The sequence below is a fragment of the Triturus cristatus genome, chromosome 9, assembly GCF_964204655.1.
Source record: "Triturus cristatus chromosome 9, aTriCri1.1, whole genome shotgun sequence".
NCBI lineage: Eukaryota > Metazoa > Chordata > Amphibia > Caudata > Salamandridae > Triturus > Triturus cristatus.
In genome coordinates, this window is record NC_140592.1 from 945,458,034 (window position 1) to 945,476,850 (window position 18,817).

Sequence of the window (18,817 nt, forward strand, 5' to 3'; positions counted from 1 at the left end):
CATGTGCCATCTCATTTGCTTTACCTAATTTCTAGTTTCAGGCTGTGTTATGGATTGTATTGATGATGTATTGGACACTTCTCCGACAGCCTTCTAGGACTGTCCACTTTAGAAGCTAGTGGCCTAGAATTAGGGTTAACTAAACTTTTCTGCTATGTCTTATTCAACGTTTTCCTCAATGGCAAGCGGCTTACCTCCTTCTGTTAGAGTAGAATGGATACATTGTTTAAGAGTTCTAATTACTATCTGTCAATTAATTGGCTATGCAGCAGGGTCACTGGAATTATGTGGCGGTGCAGCGTTAACTAACTTATGGAGCAAGAGCAAGCTAATTATGTGCAAGAAACGACACATTATGCACCATAGTTTGCAATTAAATGCAAATTATGCAGACTATTTGTTAACATTATTTTGTAGCTACTTTTACATTTTATGGAAGCAATCTTTTTATCAATGTTGGTAGACAATTCTTAAGGCAATACACAGCTGTGTGCCTACAACCACATTGGCCAGCAGCGTGTAGTAAATGAACTTAAGCTAGTTTACACAGCTTCAATGCCTACAACCCAGGGGCTGGCAGCGATGTCTGGATTGTGTTAACAAACCTATCAACAATAGGAAAATAAATCTAAACTATCAGCAACACTTTTAAGAAAGGAAAGAAAACCCCTTCCTCCCATCCTAAAAAGAAAAGAAAAAGGTCCTGCACAGCTCATGAGTTAACAAGCATTTATGCCTTACACCCTAATCTGTCAGGCTTCTTTTAAGATCTGAGCCACTACGTGAGAGTCGCTGTTACAGCCTTTACCTCAGGGATCAGTTGCAGTATTTGTAGTTATTTGGGGCATGTCACCTCCCTCAATTCTTTTGACAGCAACTGGATGAAAGGGGCCCACAATTCTGCATAGGTTTCGCCCTTATGGCCCTGAACCAAGGAGAGGCGTTACATGGCGAGAGTCAGCCACAGTCTATGTAGCCAGGTTGTGTGGTCTAGGACAGTCGTGCTGCCCCATTGCGCAAAGATTGTTTGTCTTGCCGCTAGCAGTGCCAGTGCTATCTGCCTACCCTTCAGTGAGCATAAGGGAAATGTCAGCGCCCCAGAAGTGTATATGCCGGGAAGTGTGGGATCTCTGTATCAAACGCCTTGTCAATGTCATTCAACACCCCCTCCCAGAAGCGACCCAGCTTTGGGCAATGCCAAAGTAAATGCACTAGAGAGCCTGAGAGGCCAAATCCCCTCCAACACTTCTCAGTATGATTTTTGTCCCAGCTGTGAATGCGGGCCGGTGTGAGGTACCAGGAGGATATTGTTGCCGATGCCACTAACCTGAATAAGATGCAAGGCCCAGGCCACAGGAGCGATGAGAAGCTCCCCACACTCACCAGGTCAGTGCCCGGAAAAAAGCACTAATCCCTTTATTCCAAGAAGCTGACTTCAGGAGATGTGGGGAGAGAGACTCAGGTTTGACTACTCTCAATCCCCCAGCTGGTTATCCCCGTAGTCAGGATAGGAAAGGCAGCGAGAGAGAGGCGATAACCTGTGAAAAGAGGATAAAAAGAACAGTTATAAAACAAGTTCCCTCCCACCTCACAACACACAATGCCTGTTCTATATACCAGCTGGACATCTCCAAGAGTTTTCTTGACTAGTGACTCTGCTTACTGGTTAATAAGATGACTGTTCTTCAACTGGCATGAAACAACAAGGCACATGAAGGTAAGTCAAGCAGGAAGAAGTCAGTCAGGAATCAGTGGAACAATGAGGGATCGTCAGGGGGTCTCCTAGTTAATCTGACTGTCCAAGTCTATATATGAAGAAGGGAAAACGCATCTTTCGCGTGTATGCAACAGTCAGCAAATGCGCTAGAAGTGCAAAGGATAGAGTGTATGAAAAAGTAACTAATAAACAAACAGTCTGTCAAACGTGCACCGCGCGTATAATAACAACACATCCAGCCAGACTTGAAAGGAAACGCGCACCGCACGTTAAAGATACAATGTAACAACAGAAAATAAGTAAAAGCGTATCTCGCGTACCAAAGAATAGACTTCAAAGAAAGGCGCCTCACGCGTATATAATTCAATTGCCAGTTAAACGCGCTTCACGCGTACCAATAAATGCACTTCAAAGAGACGCGCCTCGGGCGTGTATAAATCAATTTGCCAGTTTAACGCGCTTCGTGCATACCAAAATTAAACTTCAAAGAAACGCGCCTCGAGCGTGTACTAATGCAAGGTCTTCAGAAATGAAGAGAAGTCTTAACCAGCGCTTACTTGATCACAGGGCAGGACGCGGTAGAGACTTCAAGGGAAATACTCTCCAGAGGGGGTTTTCTGAGTTAGAGAAACTCGTCTGCAACAGGCAGCACAGCTAAAGTCAGGGGAACAGGAAGCAGGCAAGGAGGGAGAGAATTCAGGAACTAGGAATAGCACAATACACAGGACCGAAGGGCAAAGGGGCGTGGAGTCAGGTCCAGATACCGAAAGCCAAGCACCTGTTCCCTGGGCTGCTCTGAATTTAAACCCAGGGAGCGTGTACAAACTCCGCCTCATCCTGACCAGTAAGGGATCCTCTAAAAAGAGTCTAGCCTTCTACAGAACAGGCATATGAAGGCTTAAGCATTCCAACTAATGGTGCAGGAAGCGTGAGGTCTAACAGTTCTCCCCCCCAAAGGTCTAGTTACTGGACGGGGTTTTGTAGGGTACAGAGCATGAAACCTCCGAACTAGAGAAGGGGCATGAACATTTTCTGCAGGTTCCCAATCTTCAGGGGCGTATCCCACCCAATCTATTAGATACTGCAATTTGCCCTTGTATCTACGGGAGTCCAAAATTTTCTTTGCTTCGTATTCCATTTCACCCGCCACGGACACAGGAGGAGGAGGGTTTTCAGGATCGCAGAAGGGGATATATTTCTTTAACAGCGAGGTATGGAACACTGGATGGATACGCATTTCTGCCGGTAGCTCTAATTTCAATGTTACGGGAGTAATTACCTTGGAGATGGTATAGGGACCCATATAACGAGGTTGCAACTTGCGGGGTCCATCTAGTCTCAAATTTTTGGTAGCTAACCACACCTGGTCTCCCGCCACATAAACCGGGGACTGACTACGATGTTTGTCTGCTTGCTGCTTCATGACGTCCTTGGCCTTTATTAACTCCTGTTTTGCCTTTTCCCAAATAACTGCAGGAATATTAGTTAGGTGGGATGGCAAAGGAGAGGGTTGGAATCTGGAGTGGTGGGCATGAGCAAAGAAAAAAGGAGAAATCCCTGTAGAGGAGTGTGTGGTATTATTGTATGCAAATTCTGCTAACGGCAAGGCTTGTACCCAGTCAGAAGTTACAGTGGACAATAAACAGCATAAGTGTTGTTCTAAGGTCTGGTTGGTTCTTTCAGTTTGTCCGTCTGTTTGGGGATGGTACGCAGTGGACATTCTATGATCAATCCCCGAAGAGGCACACAAACTTTGCCAAAAACGGGAGATGAATTGCACCTCTCTATCAGTTATTATTACAGAAGGAATGTCATGTAGTCGAATGACTTGCTCAATGAATATCTGTTGGTGTTTTTGTTTTTTTGTCTTTTCTTAGTGCCTGTTCTGTATTTTGTATTAGTGGTTGCGTTTTCCTTCCTGTTTGCCCTGTTGTCTAGCCGCCCTTCCTACTCCCTCCCCGCTTCCCGCCAACGCCGCTAACCCCGCCCCTTTTTCCCTTCCTTACCCTCCCCGCTCCCGCATCCCAGCTGCTCCGCCCCCCCGTGCACTTGGCCATATATGGCGACCGTGCGACGCAGGTGAGTGTGACCTAGTTGTAGGACACCCCCGCGCCGCACGGCCACCAGCTGCTGCGTGTGCCCCCTTGCCTTGCCTGCCTCGTTGCCGCCACGTGACCACGCCCCCTCCTTCGAGCGGCGTGGTCCGTGCTCGCCTGTTGGTTAGGTTTTGTTGGTGTTTTTGTTTTTTTGTCTTTTCTTAGTGCCTGTTCTGTATTTTGTATTAGTGGTTGCGTTTTCCTTCCTGTTTGCCCTGTTGTCTAGCCGCCCTTCGTACTCCCTCCCCGCTTCCCGCCAACGCCGCTAACCCCGCCCCTTTTTCCCTTCTGTACCCTCCCCGCTCCCGCATCCCAGCTGCTCCGCCCCCCCGCGCACTTCGCCATATATGGCGACCGTGCGAACGCGCAGCGGTCACGCGCAGCGGGTGCGCCGAAGGCGCGCCAAAGGCAAGCCCGTCTACGCCCGTCCGCGCCTGGACCGCGCCCAGTGCCAGGACCCCTGGCCCTCGAGGACCCCAGCCCACCCGCCGGACGTACACCGCCGCCACCCTCATCGCTCTCAACTCCGGCCGATTCCCAGGTTGCCACCAAGCCACACCACGACGCACCCACGGACCCTTCAGCTGCCTCGCCTGCAAGTTCACCTGCATCCGGACCTGCCTCGCACCAGCACCCGCCAAGTTGACCACCAGCAGCACCCACCTCAAGTGCATCCTGCTCAACACCCGCTCCGTCCACAGACACGCCATCGAACTCTGGAACCTCCTAGACGCCACAGCCCCTGACGTTGCCTTCCTCATTGAGACCTGGATGAACGCCTCCTCAGCTCCCGACATCGCCATCGCCATCCCAGAGGGCTACAAGATCACCCGGAGGGATCGCACCACCAACCAGATGAGAGGAGGCATCGCCATCATCCACAGGAACACCATCCGTCTCACGACCAGCACCGACAACACCCTGACCACCGCCGAACACCTGCATTTCCAGATCCACACCGACCCGAAGACCACCCTCAGAGGCACCCTGATCTACAGACCTCCGGGACCACGCACCCAATTCAGCGAGGACATCGCCGACTTCGTCAGCCCGCATGTCCTCCCCTCCGCTGACTACATCCTCCTGGGGGACCTCAACTTCCACCTGGAGAACATCAACGACCGCAACACCAGCACCCTGATCGACAACCTCGCCAATCTTGGACTCAAGCAGCTGGTGTCCACCCCCACCCACCTCGCCGGACACACACTCGACGCAGTCTTCTCATCCAGCACAGACATCGACTTCAGCCACGCCACAGAGCTTCAATGGACGGACCACAGCTGCGTCCACTTCACCTTCAAAAGAACGACGACCCACCACCACCAGCAACAGGCTGCCCGCAGAAGCTGGAACAAGATCACAGCCGACCAGCTCGCCACCTCCCTGAGCCAGCACCCTCCTGCCAGCTCAGCGAACCCCAGCCAGGCCGCCGACAACCTCATGAAGTGGATCAGCAACTGCGCGGACGAGCTCGCCCCGCTGAGGACCCCGCCCAGCAGACCCGGCAGCAAGAAAGCCCCATGGTTCACCGACGAACTCAAGAGCTCCAAGAAGAACTGCCGAGCCCTCGAGAAAGTCTGGAGAAGAGAACCTACACCGGACAACAGGACCACCTTCAAGCTTGCCACCCGGAAGCACCACCAGCTGATCCGCGCCGCCAAGAAAACTGCATTCAAAGACCGGCTGGACAACAACGCACACAACTGTAAGGAACTCTTCAACATCGTGAAAGAGCTATCCAACCCCAGCGCAGGAAACAACGACGTCACCCCATCGCAAGACCTCTGCAACTCCCTCGCCTCATACTTCCACAACAAGATCGCGGACATACGCAACAGCTTCAACAACCAACAAACGCACACCACGACCGAACAACCACCCCCCACCACCACCCTCCACGCCTGGACCCCGATTAGCACCGAAGACACCATCCGCACGATGGACTCCATCCACTCCGGATCGCCGACCGACCCCTGCCCTCACCACGTCTTCAACAAGGCCGACGCTGTCATCGCACCCCACCTGCGAGACATCATCAACACATCCTTCGACACCGCCACCTTCCCTGAGAGCTGGAAGCACGCCGAACTCAGCGCTCTACTCAAGAAACCCACAGCGGACCCCACCGAACTCAAGAATTATCGCCCCATCTCGCTTCTCCCGTTTCCAGCCAAAGTCATCGAGAAGACCGTCAACAAGCAGCTGGCCGCCTTCCTCGAGACGAATGGATCCCTCGACCCCTCACAGTCTGGCTTCCGAGCCAACCACAGCACCGAGACCGCCCTCATCGCCGCCACCGATGACATCCGAGCCCTGATGGACAACGGAGAAACAGCGGCCCTCATCCTCCTAGACCTCTCCGCGGCATTCGACACTGTCTGCCACCGCACCCTAGTACAGCGCCTCAGCAACGTCGGAATCCAGGAGAAGGCACTGGAATGGATCATCTCCTTCCTCGACGGAAGAACACAGAGAGTCCGCCTACCACCGTACAAGTCAGAGGCCACCGAAGTCATCTGCGGCGTCCCTCAAGGATCATCGCTGAGCCCCACCCTCTTCAACGTCTACATGAGCCCCCTCGCGGCCATCGCACGCCAACACAACCTCAGCATAATCTCCTACGCCGACGACACCCAGCTGATCCTCTCCCTGACCAACGACCCCGCCGCCGCCAGAGCCAACCTGCACGAAGGGATGAAAGAGGTAGCCGAGTGGATGACGACCAGCCGCCTGAAACTGAACTCAGACAAGACGGAGGCCCTCATCCTGGGCTCTTCACCCTCCGCCTGGGACGACTCCTGGTGGCCTCCCGCCCTGGGCACCGCACCCAAACCGACAGACCATGCACGCAACCTGGGCTTCATCCTGGACTCCTGCCTCTCGATGACCAGGCAAGTCAACAACGTCTCCTCGGCGTGCTTCAACATCCTACGCATGCTACGGAAGATCTTCTGGTGGATCCCCACCGAGACCAGGAAGACCGTCACCCAGGCCCTCGTCACTAGCCGACTGGACTACGGCAACGCCCTCTATGCCGGTACCACCGCCAAGCTCCAGAAGAGACTCCAGCGGATCCAGAACGCCTCAGCCAGACTCATCCTCGACATCCCACGAACCAGCCACATCTCCGGACATCTGAGAGACCTACACTGGCTCCCCGTCAACAAAAGAATCGCCTTCCGCCTCCTCACCCACGCACACAAAGCCCTACACGACCAAGGACCGAGCTACCTCAACAGCCGAATCAACTTCTACGCTCCCAAACGCCACCTCCGATCAGCCAACCACGCCCTCGCCGCCGTCCCCCGCATCCGAAGAGCGACGACAGGAGGAAGGTCCTTCTCCTACCTGGCCGCCAAGACCTGGAACTCCCTCCCGACCGACCTGCGCCTGACCCAAGACCACCTCTCCTTCAGGAAGAAGCTGAAGACCTGGCTGTTCGAGCAGTAGCGGCACCCCCCTACCCCCAGCGCCTTGAGACCCTACGGGTATGTAGTGCGCTTTATAAATGTCTTGATTGATTGATTGATTGTCCCAATTCCTTGGCAGAAGGTAGCTTCTTTAAAGGAACAAAGTGGGACATCTTAGTAAACATGTCTACGATGACCAAGATGACCGTGCAACCTTGAGATCGAGGGAGATCTGTGATAAAGTCCATGTTGATGGAATGCCAAGGAATTGAGGGTACAGCTGTAGGTTGTAACATGCCAGTAGGTGCAACGTGTAAGGACTTTTGTCTAGCACAAACTGGACAGGAAGAAACATAGGCCAGAATGTCTTTGTTCATGCCTCCCCACCAGAACCACTGAGAACATGTTTGTACAGTTGTTTCTCCACCGGGATGTCCGGCCAAGGCGGAATTGTGACACCATCTAATGATCTGCTGCTGCAGTTCTATTGAAGGCACGTATAGTCTGTTGTTATGATAATATAACCCGTTCACTATTGTATTCAGGGGTTCCTTCATCCATTCAAGGGGTGGAATAATAGAACAAGCCTTCATCAAATCCTCTAAGAAGGGAAGTGGTTTAGGACCCACATCTCCTGCTCCTATGATCTTATGGCTAGGTATAACAGGGGGGTGCTCATTCTGTTGGATTCTTCCTTCTGATCCCAGTCTGGACAGCGCATCCGCTTTCCCTTGCTGAGCACCTGGTCTATAGGTAATGATAACATCAAACTCACTAAAAAACAGGACCCATCTGATCTGTCGTGGGGTTAAGGCTTTAGCTGATCTCGCACTTGATCTAAAAGCACGGAGATAAGAGGGAGAGGGTATTTGTTTTAAATAATCACTTTGTTTAAAGCACGATAGTCTAGACATGCTCTCAAGCCCCCTTCTCGCTTAGGAATGAAGAAGATGGGAGAGGACACCGGGGACGTGGAATGTCTGATGAAACCTTTTTCCAACATCTCAGCTAGATACTTTTGTAAATATTCTGTCTCTGATTCGGTCAAGGCATAGACTCGACTCACAGGTAGATCTGCCCCCGGAAAGAGATCAATACGACAATCATAACTTCTGTGAGGAGGGAGAGCGGTTGCTTTAACTTCGTCAAACACCTCTCGATATTCGTTATACTGGTAGGGAACCTGTAAGTTTTCACCGATTGTATCGACTGCACAACAGAATGAACTGTCCCACTCTTTGGCTTTATTATAGCATCGTAACAGACAATGAGGGGACTTAAGCGTCACTCTGCGTGTATTCCAATCTATATGAGGGTTGTGGACCTGCAGCCAAGGAATCCCCAGGATCGCCCCAAAATTAGGCGTGTCAATCAGGTCGAACACGATCGACTCAGAATGCCCGTTACTACATACCATTGTCAGGGCAGGGGTGTGATAAGTAATTAAACGGATGACAATTCGGTTCCATCCACCGCCCGCATTGGCTCTGGTTTTGCCTTACGTAAAAAAGGTATTTCTAACGATTGAGCAAGACGTATGTCTAAGAAATTCCCTGTTGCTCCAGAATCTAAAAGTATAGACAATGCCTTTCGACGCTGAATAGAAACGATAAAGGTAACTGACAAGGTAAAATGTCTTGCCACAGGGGCGACTATACTTGCTTGATTGTGGGAGACCTGAATGACTCGACAACTTGAAGAACTGGTCTCAGTTTTCTTCAAGTTCTTTAGTTTTCCGAACGTGAAGAACTACATGAACCGATAGCGGCAGTCTTGAGGGAGGTACTAGGTTTTGCTGGACAAGCTCTAGCGTAATGACCTCCCTTGCCGCAGTAAAGACAGAGATTATTTTTTTTTTCTTTTATCCTTTTCCTTAGGAGTCAAGGGAGCTCTCATACCCCTTATTTGCATTGGCTCAGTGGTATCTCTACCCTCTCTGCTTTCTTTCTTTTCTCCTCTAACTACCAAAAATCGAGCCACATTGCTCTGTGTCTTTTCTCCTTTACTTTCGCTTAATCTGTGATTTAATTTTACCACCAATTCTATGAAAGCATGACAGTCTTCAGGAGGGTCTGCTATTTGGGAAAGGAGGTCTTTTAACTCATCACTCAGCCCCCGATAAAATAGGGAAGTCCTCTTCTCTTCGGGCCATTGAGTTTCTACCACCAGTCTGTTGAATTCAGTGAGATATGTGAGAAGATCCTTGGAGCCTTGTTTTAAATTCGACAACTCATTATCACTGGCTTGAACGTATGTGTGTTTTGAAAACAGACTTCGCATCTTTTCCTTAAACAATGTGAAGTCATACAAAAGAGGATCGTTATTTTCCACTAAAGGAACAGCCCACTTAGCCGCATTACCTCCTAAATAGGAAATTACGAAAGCCACCTTGGCCGCGTCATCAGGAAACGAAGAAGCCTTACATAAAAAATGAAGGTGGCACTGATTTATAAAAACACTATACTTCTCGCTGTCCCCATGAAACCTCTCAGGTACCGCTAAAGGTACTGGAGTATGTGTATGGACTGATACATGAACGGATTGGGGGTTTGTGGTGCTCGTAGGAGCAGAACTTGTCGTAGGAGAAGGGACTGTAAAACGAGCAGGCTGGATATAAGTGCGTTTATTTTGTTGACCAGTCTCAGCACTATTAACAGTAGGTGTAGATGGGACCTAGATTGAGCTAACGCAGTGTGTAACCACTGGTTTTCCCCCCGAAGCCTCCCAACCTCATTTTGAAGGTCTAATATAACAGTTGCCAACTCTTCTACAGAGGGGCTTGGGAGAGCAGCATCTATGGAGGAACTAGCTCCCTCTGTATTCATCATTGCTCGGGTGGCCTTACTTCTTGGGCTTGGCTTTCTGTTGCCGATGCCACTAATCTGAATAAGATGCAAGGCCCAGGCCACAGGAGTGATGAGAAGCTCCCCACACTCCCCAGGTCAGAGCCCGGAAAAAAGCACTAATCCCTTTATTCCAAGAAGCTGACTTCAGGAGATGTGGGGAGAGAGACTCAGGTTTGACTACTCTCAATCCCCCAGCTGGTTATCCCCGTAGTCAGGATAGGAAAGGCAGCGAGAGAGAGGCGATAACCTGTGAAAAGAGGATAAAAAGAACAGTTATAAAACAAGTTCCCTCCCACCTCACAACACACAATGCCTGTTCTATATAGGTAAGACGATCCCTTACCAGCTGGACATCTCCAAGGGTTATGTTGACTAGTGACTCTGCTGACTGGTTAATAAGATGACTGTTCTTCATCTGGCATGAAACAACAAGGCACATGAAGGTAAGTCAAGCAGGGAGAAGTCAGGAATCCGTGGAACAATGAGGAATCTTCAGGGGGTCTCCTAGTCAATCTGACTGTCCAAGTCTATATATGAAGAAGGGAACATGCATCTTTCGCATGTGTATGCAACAGTCAGCAAATGCGCTAGAAGTGCAAAGGATAGAGTGTATCAAAAAGTAACTACTAAACAAACAGTCTGTCAAACGCGCACCGCGCATATAATAACAACACATCCAGACAGACTTGAAAGGAAACGCGCACCGCGCGTTAAAGATACAATGTAACAACAGAAGATAAGTAAACGCGTATCTCGCGTACCAAAGAATAGACTTCAAAGAAAGGCGCCTCACGCGTGTATAAATCAATTTGCCAGTTAAACGCGCTTCGCGCGTACCAAAATTAAACTTCAAAGAAACGCGCCTCGCGCGTGTATTAATGCAAGGTCTTCAGGAATGAAGAGAAGTCTTAACCAGCGCTTACTTGATCACAGGGCAGGACGCGGTAGAGACTTCAAGGGAAATACTCTCCAGAGGGGGTTTTCTGAGTTAGAGAAGCTCGTCTACAACAGGCAGCACAGCTAAAGTCAGGGGAACCGGAAGCAGGCAAGGAGGGAGAGAATTCAGGAACTAGGAATAGCACAATACACAGGACCGAAGGGCGAAGGGGCATGGAGTCAGGTTCAGATACCGAAAGCCAAGCACCTGTTCCCTGGGCTGCTCTGAATTTAAACCCAGGGAGCGTGTACAAACTCCGCCTCATCCTGACCAGTAAGGGATCCTCTAAAAAGAGTCTAGCCTTCTACAGAACAGGCATATGAAGGTTTAAGCATTCAAACTAAGGGTGCAGGAAGCGTGAGGTCTAACAGATATGACTTTTTATGCCGATTTGGCCCCCGCTGTGTTATGTGCCGTATGGTGCGCTCTGTAATGGATGTTCTCCCATTCTTTGTCAGACAGGGCCCTTCCCAACTCCTCCTCCCAATGCAATCGTCCCTTTGTTCGCCCCCCCCTCCCTTCCTCCCAGTAGCAAGCATGGTGTACAGCTCTGAAATTAGATGCTTATCATCTTTTTTTCATACTAGCCATTTCTCGAAGTGAGCTGCTGAGAAGCCTTCGCTAGATAGGTCAGCGGAGTGACCCAGTGCCTAAGTTGTAGATAGTGAAAGTCATCGGATTTAGGTAGGTCATAGTCTAGTCTCAGTTGTTCATATGGGATTATGCCTTCTAGATCAAACAACGAACCCATCCTCTTACATCCGGCTTCTCTCCATCTCTGAAAGACCTCTGATTTGCAGCCTGATGGGGAAGTCAGGGTTGTCCACTATCGGGGAGGGGAATGTCATCTGGCCCCTCCTTAGTGCTACGCATCTCATACTTTCAGTGTGGCAGCCGTAACTGGGGAAGAGTAGAGACCCCAGGCCCTCAGTTTACGAGGGAGCCATACCTCCTTCCAGATATTTGCTCCAGCTACTGCCTGATCCATGAAGGTCCAGTGCTTTTCGGAGAGCAGTCGGTTCCACTCTACAATATAGCGGAGGTGGGAGGCTTGCAAATACCTGTGCACCAACGGTAGGCCCACTCCTCCTTACTGCTTGGACTGCGTCATTTGGGATATAGGTAATCGAGCCTTCTTCCCTCCCCAAACAAATTTGTTTATTGCTAGTTGTAGCAGGGGTGTGGAATTTTTTGAATAATCTACTTGGTCAAGGGACAAAATGCTACTGAGATCTACATGTCCTGTAAAATCCACTTGTCCCACCTACTCCATAAACCGATTATAAGGGCTGACAGAGAAACAACTGTGTCAATGTTTATGGGAAAATATGTACTTTTCCCACTGCTCGCCATATACGCAGGATGATATCACAGTCCGCATTATGCGAGGGCAGAATTAATGGTGGATAAATTTGCTCCAGGAACTAGCAGCCTCTCCTATAATATTTAGACCAGGAACCGACACCCCCACCTTTAAACTGGGCTCAAGAACCAACACTCTCTCTACTTAAACTGGACTCAGAAAACAGCACCTGCGTTATCAGCTCAGAAAACAGCACCCCCAGGCCATTCAACTCCTAAGCTGAGCATATGCACCAGTGCCTCCCTAATTTTGTGCCACGAGCCAGAGCCCTCTAGAGCACACCCATGAGTCTTCAGCAACCTCTAGAGCACGCACAGGAGTCTCTAGTCTATCGACAAGGCCCAGGAGTCTCCAACCCTGCAACAAAGTTGAGCCTTTGCTCCCTAAACCAGACGCAGAAGCCAGCATCAGCACCCAATCTCCCTCCCAAACCAGGCCACAAGTCAGCACCCCATTCACACCCAAATAACTCAGGCCTACAAGCCACCATACCTACAGTCAAACAAGACCAATGAGCCAGTTTCACCAGCTCTCTAAAACAGGCTGATCTGCCACTGTTATTACTCCTCTAAAATACAAGGTCAAGAAGCAAGCGTCCCCCCGAAACATGGCCCAGGAGCAAGACTCCCCTCTAAACTTGTCAGAGAGGACGCAATGTGCATAAATAATTTACAGCTGGGCAGTCTGAACAGTGCACAGGTCCAAAGATGAGGAAGCAGGCAAGCGTACTGGACAGAGAACTCGCTGTTGATCACAGAAAAGAGAGCTGAAGTCTGCTACTCCAGCGCACAGGTGGCTGGAGCCAAAAAGATAACTTCTGCAGGAGGGAAAAGCAGCCAAGAGCATAAACTGCCTACTTGCACACAATCGGAAGAATATACACATTACAATCATAATGGGAATTAGTTCTCAATCTAGCAACTTTGAAAGGATTAAAAGCATAAATCACACATCAACTCCCCCTTATTTGTTTGTGTTGTCCCTCTTGACATCACTGTAATTTCACATTAAAAATGAAAGCTGAAAACTTACAAGACTCCAACAGCATTCCCCAAACGCAAAATTCACCCCTTATGGGGGGTGTAAATAAAGTGAATGAGTATAGAGAACTGGAGAACAGGAGAACAGAGCCCATCCAATGGACCAAGGAGCCACCTTTGTACGTTCACAGAGAGGAAAAGTAACAGAGGAAAAGAGCACGCAGCTAACTTCCATAGACCTAGAAAGGGATGCATACAAGGACATTGGAGACAGGTAAAAGCGGACGACCAACAACCTGCGCAAAGGAGAAAAGTTCGAGAGATATGAAGTAAGGGGCAGCCCACCTCCCTGCACCCAGAAGTGGGTATATGCAGCGCGCACAGAGCAGGTGGAACCCTTCTCCCTGCACCGATCTGGATCAGAGGGGTCAATGGGACAGACACAGAGTGGAACGAGGGACTCTTGCATCCCTGCACTAAGGTGAATGTGATGTGTACAGAGAGGCAAGGGGGAGGGGACTATTTCCCTGAGCCCTAGAGAGGGGGCAGTATATGAGGTGTGTACAGAGAGTAGGGGAAGACCTACTCTCTCCACCCAAAAGACAGGCGCATTAAAGGGCCCATCCTGCCTGAATCAGGGATACACAGGTTAGAGAAAGACACACAAAGACTGTACATCACTGAGAATCTAATCATTTTAAGCATGATTAAATTCTGTACTGGGAAGAACAGATTCAACAAGCCCTTGCACGAATTGCAGGAGAGGAGAGGCCGACTGGGAAACCTCTTTCAAAAAGCGAGGAATTCTGCCGTGGGACGTTTGAAGAAGTTAGTGCTAGGGAAGGACCCTGTTATGGCTGGGTTTATAGCACAGTCTTTAAAACTGAGGGAAGTAGCTGGCACCAGAGACGGGTTTCAGGTAGGGGCTGGAGTTGGTTCTGTGGTTAGGGCTGGTAAAAGGGAAGAGTTGTTAAACGGGGGAGAGGCCAATGCCCCAAGGATGAGGGGAGATCGCAAGACTGGGGTGCGAGTGGAGGGTCATGGAAGGTGGGTCGGTGCCAAGTGAAGATGGTCTGTGAAAGTAGGTGCGGCCTATGCCCCCACTGCTACAGCCTCATGACATACTGGAGGTTTAGGGTGATCCTAGCACTGGTAATGTATCTGCTCCACAGCTGCATCCCTGGAAGTCCCTTAACTACAGCCTCTTCTCTCTGCTCAGTGGCAGGGCCAGAGCGGCTGCCTCGGTGACTCTCTGTCTCTCTCCTGTCCCACGCTGCCGGCTCTCCTCCTCTGGTGTCTGGCCCTTTCTCCCTCCCCGGCGTCTGCCCCTCCCAGAGCCCGCCCTGACAGGGAGGCACACCTATCCCCGTTCACAAGCTGCTTTCTGCCAAGCCCGTCTGGTCTGTAATTCCCTGAGCTGCCTCTCTCTCTGCACCCGGTTCTGACCCTCGGATAAATTAATCCGGGCCTTCCCTCTGAGAAGCCTGCCCACTGCTCCGATCATAGCTACTGTGAGCCTGTCTCTGTCTCTGCCCCCATGGCCAGCCTCTTTCTCCAGCAGACCGGCCTTTTCCCCTAGAGCCACAGGCAGACAGCCTCTTCTCCCTCCCACCATCCTAAGTACACCAGACAGCTTCTGTCCTCTAAGCAGCCTCAGGCCTGGTCCTCCTCTCTCGGGGGTCTGTCTCTGAGCCCCCTACCCGGCCACTGTCTTCCAGTGCTCTGGAGGCTGGTGTCTGCTGCCTCCCAGGCCCCTCTCCCAGGCCTGGTCTATGTCTCCAGCCCTGCTCCACTCTTGGGGCCCTGTGCCCGTCCATCTGCTCCTGCGAACACTGGCCTCTACCTGCCAGCAGCCGCAGAGACAGTGCAGTTCTCTGTCTATCTCTATGTCAGCCCCGCAGCTTCATTTCGCGCTTCCAGATAACAGAGCCAGGGAGCTGGAGGGCAGAGACCCCTGTTTAGTGATTTAATGTCTTCTTGTCCGTCAGACAAAATAGACATTAAATCTTCTTGCCCATTATAAAAATCTACATGGTTCGGGCGTCGGGCGATATGATTCCCCCGCCCCTGTTGTAGAGTGCGCATAGCTTTCGGTGAGGGGACCAAAGGTGATGTCTGAAATATATATAGAATCCGCAGTAGCACCGTCATCTTAACCGCTGCTATACGCCCAAACCAGGCCAGCTTTAGTCTTGCCCACCCATCCAGGGCTTTCGTAGTTTGTTCCACCAGCGCCGAGTAATTCAGTGCCAGCGACCTAGACAGAGTTGGAGCCAGGAGGATACCCAGGTAAGTTATCGGTTGCTTTGCCCATTGCAGAGCAAATCTCTCCCTTAACCCCTTCGCTGCTAGGCCTCCCCCCCCCGTGCTAAGCCTTTTTTTGGCTATTTGGGGTAGTTTGCGCTTAGGCCCTTGTAACTTTTGCGTCCTTTTCTTCCGACATTATGGGGATTCTAAAGGTACCCAGGGTTTGTGGATTCCCCTGGAGGGGACCCAGAAATTAGCCAAAATACAGCTACATTTTCTTTTTTTTGGGGAAAAATTGGAAAAAGGGCTGCAAATGAAAGTGTCTGGGTTTTCCCCTGCAAATGGTATCAAAAAAAGGTTTCTGGGGCTGAAATCACCATTTTCCCAGCTTTTAGGGAATTACAAACTCTTGTCAGAAACCAACATTTATTTTACAGTTTTGGCATTTTTCTGGGACATTGCCTATTTTTGATATTTTTTGTGCTTTCAACCTCCTTCCAGTTAATGGTAGAAATGGATATGAAAGCAATAATGGATCCTGGAAAGCTATACATTTCAGTAAAGTAGACTAAATTCTGAATTCAGCAAGGGGTCATTTGTGTAGATCATTCAAGGTTTCTTTATAGAAACTAACAGTTAAATATAGGAAAAATTGAAAATTAGTTGAAAAAAACAGCCTTTTGTGTTAACGTTTTCACCTGTAACTTCTTCTAATTATGACAGCTCTTTGAAAGCAATATACCGTTACATCCGCGGGACCTTACTGGTTGTGGGGATATATAGGACTTGTAGGTTCACCAAGAACCCGACGAACCCAGAGCCAAAAACTGAGCAGCGACTTGCAATGGTTTTTTATTATGAACCGGGTATATAGCAATTATTCTGGGAAAATGTATAAATGGAAAAATCGGTATGAAAGACACCTATGTATTTCTGAAATGGGAAAAAAATATAGAGTTTAGAAACAGTAGATATTTGCACATTTCCGAAATTGGGAATACTCATACTAGCATGAGAATTATCGGGCATTTTTCAAAATGACTTATTTTTTACCTATTGTCTTTCATTTGGAAGTCAGAAATGCATTGAAAGTCTATAGGTAATAACAGTTGCTTTACAAATCTGAATTACCATAAGTCTCCCGATAAAAATAGTACCTCACTTGTGTGGGTAGGCATAGTGCCCACGACAGGAACCGGTTCAAAACGCAACGTGAACACACCACGTTTTACAATGAAAAGTTACCCTTTTTTTGCAAAGTGCCTTGCTGTAGTTTTTGAACCCTAGCTCTGTCGACACCTAGGGAAACCTAGCAAACCTATTCATTTTTGAAAACTAGACACCCAGGGGAATCCAGGATGGGGTGACTTGCCTGGCTTCCACCAGGTTCTGTTACCCAGGAAACCTTGCAAACCTAAAAAAAATCGTCCAAAAAACACATTTTCCGCACATTTCTGTGGTGTAAAGTTCTGGAATCTGCGTGGATCCACAAAATGTAACCCACCCTGCGTTCCCCAAAGTCTTCCGAGAAAAATGGTACCTCACTTGTGTGGGTAGGCCTAGTGCCCACGACAGGAAACGGCGCAAAACGCAAAGTGGACACACCACAATTTCACAGTGAAAAAAGACCCTTTTTTGGCAAAGTGCCTAGCTGTTGTCTTTTAACCCTAGTTCTGCCGGCACTTAGGGAAACCTAGCAAACCTATGCATTTATGAAAACTAGACACCCGGGGTATTCCAGGGAGGTATGGCTTGCATGGAACCCAGAATCCCCCACAAACCTCAAATTTAGCTGAAAAAAATCTAAAGAAGTTGTGGCATCACTGGGCTGACACAAATTTCCTACCACCCATCGTTCCCCCGTGTCTCCCGGTAAAAATGGTGCCGCACTCGTGTGGGAGGCCCAAGTTCCCGCGACAGGCAAGGGCCCAAAATGTATTGAGGCGACCTCAAAATTGCCGATCTCAAAACTACCTGGTTTTGCAAGGGGGGGGGGTCACCTTTGTTTTGAATGTGTCCTTGTGTAGTGTAACTAGTGCTCATGTAAACTTCTCTAATACCTTTGGGTCGAGTTCACGCAATATACGCTATATATGGAAAAAAAACTTCATGAAAGCTGTGTAGTGTTCTGTAACACATGCTTCTCGAGGTACAATATTACAGTAGAATCTTAGCTGATAGAGTGCATTAACGAAGGTAGACGGGTTACAGTGCACAAAGGTCACTCATTTCCATCACTACATTTCTCATGATGCTAGTCTCATACCCTTCTGGTGCTTTTCTCTGATGCAAGTCTCATACCATTTAATGTGATTTCCTACAATATCATCATTCTGTCAGAGTCCATCTGGTGTCATGTTAGTTATGAATATGGACGTAGTAACGACTCCCCACCTCGGGATATATCGCGCCCTCTGTTATGACTTATTGTTTTAACTCTACCCTCCTTACACACTTGTCATATACGTAGACGCACTCCCTTACGTTACTGTCTCGCTCTCTCTTTTAAAAAAAAAAAAAAAAAGGACTACCTTGCCTGGTTGCAACTAAGAGCCGACACATACTGGAAGGTCCATCTATAATTCACGATAGGCACCTTTCTTTATACTACTTGTGCCCCTCTTTTGACAACCCACACGATGCACTCCCACCGTTGTTCGGGTGGCCCCGCACTACCGCACACAACGCCCGCATCGCGGACCCCGCCCACTTAGTGCTATACTCCACCTGACATCAGTTTAGTCCGAGTTTTCCAGCCGCACTCCTCTGATCCCCCTTATACGTTATAAGACCGGGTGCACGACCTCACGCAGCTTCGACTATTTAGGCGTACACATGTCCGGGCTCTCTGGTCCGATTCCGCCAGACTCCCCTTCTTTACACAATAGGGTCGGGTGCATGACCCCCCATGCTCCCTATTAGTGAGGCCGGCGTCCACACCTGTCATTTCCCTTTGGCACGTTTCCGTGGTTGTTGTACTGATACCTGTCCCCTTTATTCCAGTGGACCCGTTCCAGAGGTCGGGTCGCTCCTCCTTCACCTATGAAGTCTTCGAACCTACTTTATTGAGGTAAGACCTAGCACGTCATCCTCCTGAGTGGTAACACAACTCCCTTCAGGTAAGGGCGACACCACTGCCCTTTAAGTATGTGCTTACTAGTTCTCTTCTGCGTTAGCTCTTACAAGTTTTTAATTTTCATATTCCTTTCTCCTGTAAT

The 18,817-nt window shown here is 49.4% G+C and overlaps 1 protein-coding gene across 4 annotated transcripts in view; it reads left to right on the forward strand.

Moving 5' to 3' along the window:
* The window catches only part of DGLUCY (D-glutamate cyclase), a 257,725-nt gene that overhangs the window by 52,895 nt on the left and 186,013 nt on the right, over positions 1–18,817 (forward strand). Inside the window, exon 1 of one of the 4 annotated variants that reach the window (XM_085626536.1) lies at positions 18,603–18,669. The exons of the other annotated variants lie outside the window; for them this stretch is intronic. The gene's annotated coding sequence lies outside the window, so the exon portion shown is untranslated. Of the gene's footprint in view, positions 1–18,602; positions 18,670–18,817 lie in introns of those variants that run through there. 4 annotated transcript variants of the gene reach the window in all.